General features: G+C 44.5%; 1 protein-coding gene across 2 annotated transcripts in view; it reads left to right on the forward strand.

Annotated features, from left to right (window-relative positions):
- Window positions 1-9,555: 9,555 nt before the first annotated feature.
- Window positions 9,556-11,300, forward strand: part of TEX2 (testis expressed 2) — a 41,096-nt gene continuing 39,351 nt past the window's right edge. The window contains exon 1 of one of the 2 annotated variants that reach the window (XM_042865136.1): window positions 9,556-9,649. The gene's annotated coding sequence lies outside the window, so the exon portion shown is untranslated. Of the gene's footprint in view, window positions 9,654-11,300 lie in introns of both variants that reach the window. The other variant, XM_042865135.1, reaches the window with a different exon arrangement.

The raw sequence follows: 11,300 nt of genomic DNA on the forward strand, positions 1-11,300 counted from the left end.
TAGAAGATGTCATCTCTGCAATAAGCAATTTAAGGCACTTAGGTCTGTTGTCTTGAATTAGTTTAGCAGCTGGTAAATACCTTAAGTGGGGTTAAGAATGAGCATGGGAATGTTCACATTTGTGTAAGTCGTGTTAAATTATAAGGGTAAAAAAGTCCCTGGCACAGAAAAGCACTGTTTTTGAGGAAGTTCCAGAACACCACCTGTGCATGGTGGAGTAGCAGTGGGACAATTTATTGATTTCAGATTGTCCTCTGGCTAATCCTAACTTAATCCTAAACTATTTTGGATTTAGCCTGCAACAAAAGTTCTTTATTAGCTCTCCTGAAACATAGCTGTTGTATCAACTTCTCAGAGTGCTGTGCACTGCTTTGAGCACTTTTGTTTTGTCTTACAGATATACCAAAATAGTTTAAAGTGTGGGACATTAGATCAGCAGACATCTCCAGTGAAGACAAGGTCAGTCAGCCCGTGAGGTAAATGACCACACAAGGCATCCAAATGTCCTGTTATGAGCGTGTCTTCTGGATGCCAGATGAGCCTTATTGTCTCATTAGAAACATCTGGGAAATAGTCTTGAATCTGCTACTGAAACAAATTAAAGCCCAGATTAGAGTTCAAACACTACGTTATTGAAAAGCAACCAAAAAAACCCTCCACTTTTCTACCTTATAATCAAGTTGAGCTTAACAAATATACAATGAGGTGTGTTGCTAAATATTTGCATCAATTTGAGGCAGGAACAGGCGTGGGTTTACAAGGGAGAGTAGAGGTGTGGTGACTGGAGGTGGCAGCTGTTTGCTCTGATGCAAACCACCAGATGGTTCTCTTGTTTTTCCTGGGTGCACACAACGATGCGCAACCTTGTGTCCACCCCACTTAGATGGAGGCTGTGTTTGTGTGGTAGCATTCATGCTGTGTTGCACCTGCAGGAACCAATCTGTATGCACAGTGGTGATTCATGTGAGACTGCAAGGAAAAGAACCTTGCAGAACAGGGCCCATGGGTGTCATTCGTGTTGGTGGTAACTGGAGGCTGCCTCTGTGAGATGAGAAAGAGCCTTTTGTTTCAGACTCTCCCTCCACCTTAAGAGGGTTTGTTCTGATTCATGAAGAGCAAGGACAAGTGCTTTTTGCTTTGAACATTTGGGTACTGCTTTTTATACTTTTGTTCCTAAGAAAGAAATTGTAATGATGGTGTTACCTTCTTTTATTGATACTTTTTGCAGTTTGTTAATGTTTTCTGGTTAGCAGAACCAAGGGTACAGATGTGAGAATTTCTCAACACTTTTAAATCTGAAAGCCCAGTCTAGTTGGGATTCTTCCACCTCATTATCATTTTTATATCAGTTTTTTTTTGGTAATGAGTGCTTTCAGTGAGAATTCACGTTAGCTGTTAAAAATCCTTTTGACAGAAGAACTGAAGAAGGTTCTCAGGCCTTTGCAGCACGCCTTTCTGAGCAGCAGGGCCACATCCTGCTGGAACTGAGCACATTCAGAAAGAGCCCTGCCCATCCTACTGCTTTGCTTGATGAATTTTGTAGTATTTCTACTTTTGCAGAGCAGAATCTTTGATACAGAAATGCACTGCATCTTTGCCACTGTTATTTTTTCCATTCCCAGCAAACTTACAGCTACTTATTTTCTCGTCCGATGTAAGTGCATTTCTGCGTGACCTCGCGTGGAAGAAATGAGCTCTGATTCGTTCCGGGAGCCGCAGGGCCGGGCCGAAAGCCGCGCTGCCCGCCGTGCTGAGCCGGCCGGGGCTGACCCCTGCTGGGGGAACCCCTGCAGCTGCGGCCGTAAGGTCAAGCGAGCTTCGCGAGTTCGATTCCCACCGCGATACGGATTCTTGGTCTGGATCTCGACCGCTCTTCATGAAGAGTTTTCATAGCATACCAACCAGGCCTCCTTTCTCTCTCGCGAAGGTTAATGAATTGTTTGTAAAACGCTGGGCACCACTTCTGGAAGAGTAAATATCCTGTTCGTCAGTGGGTGAATGAAACCCGCAGCTTATTTACTTTTCTGGGCATGTTATGTGCTTGTTCTGATTGCCTCTTTGTGAAATCACTGGTAAGCTCTCCGGCATCATAAGCCCCCAGCTCTGGGGGGGGACACGGCAGTAGTGCTGTCAGACCGGGCATGGCTGCTCTCCTGAGAAGGAACGGATGCATAGAAGGAAAGGAAAAAGAGTGAGAAAACGGCTGGAAAAAAATCACAGCAATTACAGTAAAAATCAAACTGATGGATAACAAAGCATCAAGAGGAATTTAAAATGCTAGCATATTTTGTTGTTTAGAATTTCAAGGCCTTTCTGAATACACTTAAACATCACTTTTACAGTTATTTGGGAAATAATAAGCATGTTGTCGTGTCTCCATAATCACACAGAAAAACAGGGCTTCTTGTCTTCATCCTTTGAAATGCTCCTCTCTAAATCAGAGGTGTTCCCATTAAAAAGGAACAAAAAACAAAACAGAATCTAGCAATTGTGAGAATGTGGTTTGCATGGGCAGCCTCAATGAAATGCCAGCCTTTATATTCCTGCAGGTAATTTGTTTTCTCACCAGTCACAGACATGTTGAGTGGGAAGGCTGCGAGAATTCTCACTGTTCCAGGAAGTAATCACTGTTGTTAAGGTTTAAATTTAATACCAAAAGAAATCACGTTTTTTTCAGAGAGAGTCAGCTGAAAAGTCTGTTGACAGACAAACAGAGCAGCATGAAGCTGAAAGACTTGGCACAAATCAGCAAATGTCTGAGCAGCCCCTGCAAAGGGACCAGAAACAAATGGCAAAGGGGAGAGAGCATCTCATGGCATTGGTGATGCATGGGGAACGTGCTGTGGCAGAATGAGTACTTGGTTGTTTGGTTGGCTTGTTCCAAACATTCATGTTTTTTCAGAAGTCCCGTGTCTCCTAGAAGTAGAAAATGTACCTGTTGAAGGCAGGCACTTGTGCAGGTAGCAGAAGCATTGCTTCAGGAAGACTATACGTTCATTTCAGTTCTGCTGTCAGTGTTTAGCTCTTTGTGGGGACATGTAGTCGTGAAGCACTGAGGAACCTGATTCTCAGCTGCTGTAACAGACTATGATGTTGCCACAGGGAATGTGTGTCTTCAGAAGAAAAAATCCTATTATGCTGTTATTTATCTGGCACAGTCCAAGCTATGTTCAGCGCTTGCAGCATGACTGCTGAAGTAGTCTGTTTCCACAAAGCACTTATCCACTTTCATGGGGAGAGCTTGGCTTTAAATCCTCTGCACTGATTTTGTGATTATTCATTTTTTAACTATGCACAAAACCAAGTCTCCACTGCAACTGACACAGTTTCACTTTGAAAATCAGTGAGACAGTGCTGTGAGGGGAGAAACGTCTTGCCTGTGAACTTCATGTTGTTCAGAGCTGCTGAATTGACAGCCCTGATTGACTTCTGTTGTGATGGAACTAATCGTGACAAGTGTCTGAACTCCCCTGTGGCACTCTTCACCCACCAGGCTGTACCCCAGCAGGAGCTTCTGAGCTAGTGCAGTCTCCACACAGAAGTAAGTCACAGAAATACATCGTCCCCTATTTGGAACGACCACTTTCCAGCCTCAGCCTTTCCCTAGGGGGCAGCTCTGGCTGGAGATAAGTGCTTCCATAGCATTAAAAAGGAGAGCTGCTGGCTTATGCTCGGAGTGGAGGGGACAGAGAGGTTGATGTCAGATAGGTAAAAGATGAGGACTTTGTCTTAAGTGGGCTGAATCCTGATAGTATTGCAAGGGGTGAACTTGACATTCCTGCTTGGTAATAGATGTAAGAGTATAAGGGAAGAAAAAATAGTCAATTCTATTAAAAATGTGTTCAGAGTATAAGGTAATTAATGAAAATTACAGCCATCCAGGTTATTAAATTAGCATGAGTCTGACAATAGAAGATACAGATTGCTTTGGAATAATTTTAAATTATTTAAAGCATGTAAATAATGAAAATCTCACAAAGTCTCCATAATGCAAAACAGTTCTGATTTTGTTACTGGGTTGTTTTTCACATTTTCATTTCCATTCTGTGGTCATTAAAGAAGCAGGAGCTTTAAAGACCGGGAGCTGGAAAAGCTACTAAGAGGGAGAAGCTCAGAGTGTCTGGAGATGAGCTGTGATGCTGCAGTATTATCCATGGCACAGCTGAAATCAGGTAAAGCCAAGTGTCTAAACGCAGTCCTTGTGTGCAAAATGATAGATCAAATCTTCAGGCCAGTGATGGTGCCCAGGTTGCCCAGATGGGTGTTCAGAACTAGATAGCTTGCACTGCCTCCATTACTTGGGCCATTAATGACAGTACATCCCATAAGTGAGGTGAATCAGCCATGTCTGATAGTCCCCTAGCTCTTAGCACATGTGGCCACAGGCCAAGTGCTGGAAGTGTCAGTGCACACAAATAGAGCAGAAGCAAACCACCTCCCTGGCTGCAAATTTCAAACAATCTCACTAACACAGCCCTGACTCAGTGTACTCCTCAGGGCTGGAGCTTCTTGGAAGAACAAATCTGTGTGTACTCACAGCATGGCCAGGTACTCGATAAACTGGTTCTGCCTGTGGGTGCTGAGCATGCAGCAGCCTTTAGACAATCTGCTCCCTCAGCTGAAAGTCTGACACCTTAAAGGAGCAGAGGGGAAATATGTGGGCTTAAGAGGAGAGATTCACGTTCCTCCTGGCAAACTCTGGGTCTGGTTGATCTCTATAGAAGGATGGTATGTTCAGCATGACAGAAAGTATTAGCTGGCTCAGCCCTGAAACCTCAGAACATTGTGTATGCTGCTTAAATCCAGTTTAGTCATTGCTAGAGGGAGGCAAGGCTGCCCTGCTAGAAAATAAGGCTGACACACACCTGTGCTTTGCCAAACAAGAAACATGGATAGGTTTTCTTGAACTATCTTAATCTCCTTTTCCTTCTTTTTTCTCCTTTCTTGCTGAAGTTGCTACTGTCCTACTGATTTGATTTCTTTCTAACTGGTCCAGGACAAATCATGCAACTCTACGTCTGTCTGTATATTGATTGGGACTGTGGCAGGCAGACCTGATTAATGTCCCCTACCAGGAGAAAATGATAATTGATGCTTTTTAATTACAAGTTTCCTGCGTTATGGTCTAGTTTTTCAGCTCATAATCGTTAGCAGTGTAATAGATACTTAAGCAAATTGCTGCCTTTTCCTTTTTGTACTAGATATAGGTCAGATTTTCAAGTTTAGTGGTTATTAACTCTGACACACTAATTAGTGCGCTGACTTGCTGACAAAGGTCACATCTGTGTTTTCTTCATTGCGTACAGACACGAACGAGGCCATGTATTCACACCAACTGATTCTCCTAATTGCTGTGCTTCTGGAGCCATTTCTACCAGTGCATGCCACCAGTTTGACTGGTAGCTGCTTTACATCTACTTGTACTTAAGGTAGTGAAGGGCAAAGGAGTGTCAGGAGGCATTATGTCCACAGCCAGATGTACCCTGTTCTGCACTCCATAAATCAAAGCAACCATTCTTCATGCACCCTCGACTTTCCAAGCTCTGTGCAGTTGCAGTCAAAGGAATAAAACTGCTGCCTTTCCATGAGGAAGTGAGTAGAGCTTTTATTCCCCTCTTTGACCAGAGCACTTAGATGGTTTTAGGCTCATCAGATTGTTTCTAATAGCAGGCAAAATTGATCGCTCAAGTACTTTGATGCAGCCTTTCTATTTACAATGAAAGTACGAAATTCTGTTTCCTCGAACAGGGAGGAATCAGACAATAGGAGACAGTTTTTCTGCATGCAATTTCAATCCTTTCAGCCAGCACTTTATCCTGAAGCACTCCACCAGCCTTTTTTCTCAAGGTCATTCTTGTGGAGTTTATCTGGTTCTGCCTGGTTTTGAGAGAAGGCTGCCTTTGTCACACCATAGGAGCATAGCTGCTCCAAGCTCTGCCCTTCCCACATCTATAAAGCCCAACATTTCAGCCAGGAGAACCCTTGAATGTATTGGCTTCTTCTCATGTCTGGCATCTACGCTCTTTCTTAGGGTGACTGCTTCCACAACAGCCTTATTGCTTCTGTAAGAGAGCTTGTTTGCTTCTTATTCAAAAAAGTATTTCATGAAGGTCAGCATTAAACCTGTTGGGGTCTGTGAGCGTTTGCCTGAGCCCTGTGGCATTAGGGCTGATGTGTCTCTCTGTTAATAAAGAGGAAGATGTTTGCACACATGGTTAGAGAGGAGGAGTGGGAATATGTGTTGGCACTGGGGAGAGGTAAGATTGTCACTGCTCGTGTGAAGTTTTGCTAAATGCTCTCCTTTCCACTAGAGAGAAGTACCCTGTTGATCAATAAGTAAGATGCACTGCCAATTCTGGACTGGTTTTCTCTGCATTTCTTACTTTACTCATATTTAACCTTGAATTTATTTATAAAGAGCTGCACAGAAAATCCTGTCTAAGACAGGAAGAAGCAGAAAGCAAGCCTGGACATCATGTGTTTTCTTGCTGTACTGTCCTGGACAGCTTCCCATCTGCTAATGAATGAATGCTGACATCTAAATCATCCTCAGGGGAGGTTCAAGATCCATCTGAGTTCAGTATGAGATTCCTAAATAGCTGTAACAAGCGCACACTTCAAAAGAAATCCATTTTACTATTTTTAAAACATGAGAGTTTGGGGAGGCTTTGATTATTGAGAATGTCTTTCTAAATGCAATGTAAAGCAACACTGAGCAGTCAGTGCGTCTTGCTCAAATTCAGAATTTGTTGATATTCTGAGATGTGATTTGATGCTCTGAAGATTTAACGTATGGCTGTGTTTAGTTTCCTTCTTTTTCTGAGCAGACTGTGTATGTATTTATTAGACTCTTTAGTATGTCTCAATGGATTAATGTGGAAAACATATTGTCTGTGAGCACTTGAAACTGACTCAGGGATACTGGTTGGGTAGACTACTGAGCAATGTTTAATTGAAAGACTTGGTACTCTGAACAAGACATGACTCACTCTTGAACAGCAGGGAGCAGTTCTTAAATGTGAAAAAAAAAACAAGATCATATGAAATATGAAGTCATACGTACAACGTGAAACTGTTTGCATTAGATAGCAACAGCCTAAATTAAATCAGCCTCACAAAAACAGTGCACATTTTGTTTACATCTTCAGAACACAGGGGATGTCCTGTGCAAGGTTACACCTGTGCCAGTTCTCCATCTCAGCTGAAGAAACCAAACTTTCTTCAGAGTTTAATTCCTCTTTTTTTTTTAACAAGGAATTCACCCCATCCTACAGTTTCTGGTTCCACATGGTCAGGCATACATTCAGCTGTGGATCAGATACTCGTGCTCTCAGAGTGACGCATCACTACTTTCTTGGTGAGTGCTGACAGATGTTTTGACCTCACACAAGCATGATCCAGGAACAATTCCCATTAAGCCTATTGATATGAGTCTTTCTTCAGAGGGTACACTCAGGAGGCCTTACCTGAATTGCTTTTAAAGTAGATTATTTACATTCTATTAAGCCCTTATTGCAGATATTGAGAATTAAGTGAAATTAATTTGATCTAGGATACTTCACTCTGAAACGGAAGGAAACTAAATCAAATGAAGTCCAGTTTAATACTGAGTAACAGCATTCATGCAGGGCTCTTGTTTAGCTTTAGTAAACACATTCAAATCCCACTTGTGATTAATTGGTATTAATTTTTTGTCTTCTCCTGTGAAGACAAGGGACAATAAAGTTGTCGTGGATGACCTGCCCACATGTTCTGCCATATTCTCTACATGTTACGGACCTAGCTTCTCTTGAATACTGAACAAGTTGATTTGGAGCTCTGGGTCTTAAGGCTGATGCTCATTTTTACTTTATAGCCAATGCTCTTACCTCTCTAGTAATCATTTCTATTGAGCACACCAGTGTAGAACCTCAGCATCTGTCCAGGCAAGAGCTGAAAGGTACTGCTGACTGTTAAAGCCGTGCTTGTGGAAAAGTTGCTGTGGATTTGCCTGGTTTAAACCTGTCACTTCAGCTGTTCTGTATCAGGAGCACTAAATTTAGTTGTAGATTTAAAATAGGTGAACAATTTGTCAGCTAAAAGGTCAGGATGCTTGCTGTTAATTTTGTGCTTTGCTTTTTCTGATTAAGAGAAAATTGTCTGTATCATCTGCTGTTACTGTCAAGGACTTTTGGCTCATGCCTGTGCAGGAAAAATGTACAGAAGAGTCACTGTATCCCCTGTGCCTCCTCCCAGCTTTGTGTTTTATTACAGTTGTACTCTGAAGTGCTCCAGCGCTCAGCCAGCGTACCCTAACCCACAAAGGTCTCTGCAGAGGGAGAAGTATTGACTTTTCCATCATGTACAGATCACATTTCAGCCTTTTAGAGTTTTGTGCAATTGCCAGGTACACTGAAATCCAGATACCAGCTCCTGCAACCTTCATGTGACTTTGGCAGCATGCACGTGGCTTTCCGAGTGCACACGGCTATTTGTTGTAGCTCATGGACACCCAGAGATGGGTGGCACCACAGAGGGGTGTGCAGCAGCCTGTGTATCTTCCTGCTGGGATGCAGTGACAGGCATGGCACCAGCCTGAGAAGCATCAGGAGGGTTTTGCAGGCCTGAGCAGCAAATGCAAATTCGCAGCAATCCAGCTGCTCCACTGTCCTGGGAGCTCCAGGTGTCACCTTGGCAGTGCTTGGCCAGAGTTCTGGCTCTGCACTCCCTGCTTAGATGGCTGCAGCCTGTTCCGTGTATTGCTCTGACCTGGCAGCCATGAGAGGCTGTTGCTCTCCTACCAATGCATTGCACACAAGCACTGTGGGAAAAGAGTGTTTGGGGAGCTGATACTGCTCCATAGCCACAGTCAGAACCAGGTGAGGGCTGGCAGGAAGCCTTGGCTTTGCACCAACTGGGCAGCAGCACTGCTTGTTTTTCTGTGTGAAACTTCTCTCCGTTGCATCTGATGCTGTGCAGAGAAGCCAACAAAACAGTAGTAAAGCTGTTCCCATGCATACAAAATTGTCACGATTCATGTGTGCAGACACAGCTGCTGCCTCATTTGTTTTAAAGTTCTGCAGCACAAGATGGTGAGCAGGCCTGCCCTGCTGCTGCTGGTCTTCCCAGAGGAGCACAGTGCCCACACTGACCCTCCTCAAAACCTTCTGCAAACCCAAGACAGAACTTGTAATGTTCTCTTCTCACAAAAGTACCAACTTCAAACTGTCCTGAGCTGTGAAATTCTGATGGGGATGTTACAGAGAAATGAACTGAATCTCACAGTAGCTCTGGGAAAGAAATATTACTTCTTGCTTTACAGTCCCGCTCAAGCACTGCTTTTAGAAGGCATTTAAATGTCTCCCTCACATATTCTGAAAGATTAAAGTCATTATTTTCAAAAGGAGCTCCTGACTGGAGATGCCTATTTCTAGTGCCTGCAGGCCTGTTGTTTCTCAAAGTGACTGCATATTTACATGTGGGATACGGAAATATTAAAAATACATAGACATGGCTTTATTCTCTTGTCTTTTTATAGGTTGGATGGAAAATGAATTATCCAACAAAAGGATTTATTCTCACAACATGGAATGACTCAAACTCAGCGACTCTTCCTTTTGCCGTGTGAGTGAAGAGGATTCCCAGCTGAGACGCACCGCGGAGCCCCAAGGCAGGTAACAGCTCATGTCTCAGCTCCCTGCCACCTGGCTCGCCCTTTGCTCGGGCTCTGTCCCTTTCTGGAAGAAGCCTTTGCCGAGCACTCAACTTCAAACATTTTTTTTTTCTCAAGGCCAGGCCTTTCAGGGCACATGATTCCTAAGTCAGGAGCTACAGAGGTTACAAAAAGCTTCTTGTGAATTGGTCCTACTTTAACAGAGCTGACAACAAGCCATTGCTCTGTTTCAGCCATAGCTTCTGTTCCTGCAGGGATAACCTCCTATAAAGAAAACAACTGTTATCTTATCTTCAGACTTTGGAAACATTAATACCAGCTCTGTATAATGATTCAAAGGTCTGCCTATTTACTATGAGAGCTATAAAAAGAAACCTATCTTAGACGACGGAATACGTTTTTACATATATTTAAACATAATGCTATATTTTTAACTTAAAAAAAAATGACTGCATAATAATGGATGGAATGATGATCACACAGTGCAGTCTTTGTTGGGTTCCTTCAGGTCAGGCAGAGGTGAGACAGATGAGTATGCTGCTGGGACAGCCACAGCTCGAAGATCTGCCCTCCATTTGGTGAGTTCGGCCCTCACCACACTTTGCTGGGTGCTGACATCTCGGTCACCTCTCCTTTTAGAACTGCATGCAAGAATTGCAGGTTTAAAAATCGCTTCTAGGAACCTTAAAGAGCCCAAAGATGGTTAGTGAGAATTCATTTCCACATTGAGGGAAGGCATTGAATTGTTTTTATTCAAACCTAAATTGTTTAAGAGAAGAGGAGCGAGGAGAGTTCTTGCAGCCCCATTAATCCACAGAGCAGCTACAGAAACCTGGGTAGCTAAGGCCAGGGTCAGTCCAACCCAGTGAAGGTGTTGTAACAAGCGGTTTCCTAAAGGAAGAGCAACATTGTACAGGGAAGAGCAGCGGTTGGGCTGTGGTCTCTTATTGCATGAGACTGTTATGAGAAGAAAACCCCTTTGAAAAAGGGAGTTAACCTTTTTATCAGTCTGCAGCAAACTGGGGAATATTAGGAGGGCATAAAACGCGCTCTGACACAGCGTGTTTTCCAGAGCAAAGGCCGGTTGTTTGGGTAACACATTTTGAGCATTTGCATACTGTTTTGACACCAAACAACTTTTATTGTGTCTGCTCGCACACACACTTCCCGCCGTCAGCAGCTGCTGCCATGCAATGATGCAGTCGGTGATTACAGCGCTAAAAATGTACCCGCAGAACCCACACCGACAGCCGAGAGAAACACCCCAACTAAATTCAGTCTTCCGCAGAAGCGGCGGCACGCGGTGCGGCTCCCAGCGGGGGGGGGGGCGGCGCGGCCTCGGCTCGCGCTTCTCCGGGCAGGGCGCTCGTTCTTCGCGGATGTTTCCAAGTGAGCGGCAGAGGAATGAATCCCAATTAATTCCCCGTCGGTCATCCGCCGCTCTCGTTTGGCAGAGCCGTTCCTCGTGTCATCGCTCCCTTCGGACCGAAACTTCGGCAGCGCGTCGCCCACCCGCGCTCGGGCCGATTCCTCCCTCTACCCCCCGCCCGTCCCCGCCGCCGCCCCGCCAGGCCGCGGCCCGCCCCGCCTCCTCCGGCTCGCGGCGGCCCCGCGCCCCGCCCCGCCCCTCCAGCCGGCGCTGCGGCGG

Source organism: Lagopus leucura, unplaced genomic scaffold (assembly GCF_019238085.1).
Source record: "Lagopus leucura isolate 7727_CA_CO unplaced genomic scaffold, USGS_WTPT01 Super-Scaffold_797, whole genome shotgun sequence".
NCBI classification, from domain to species: Eukaryota; Metazoa; Chordata; class Aves; order Galliformes; family Phasianidae; genus Lagopus; species Lagopus leucura.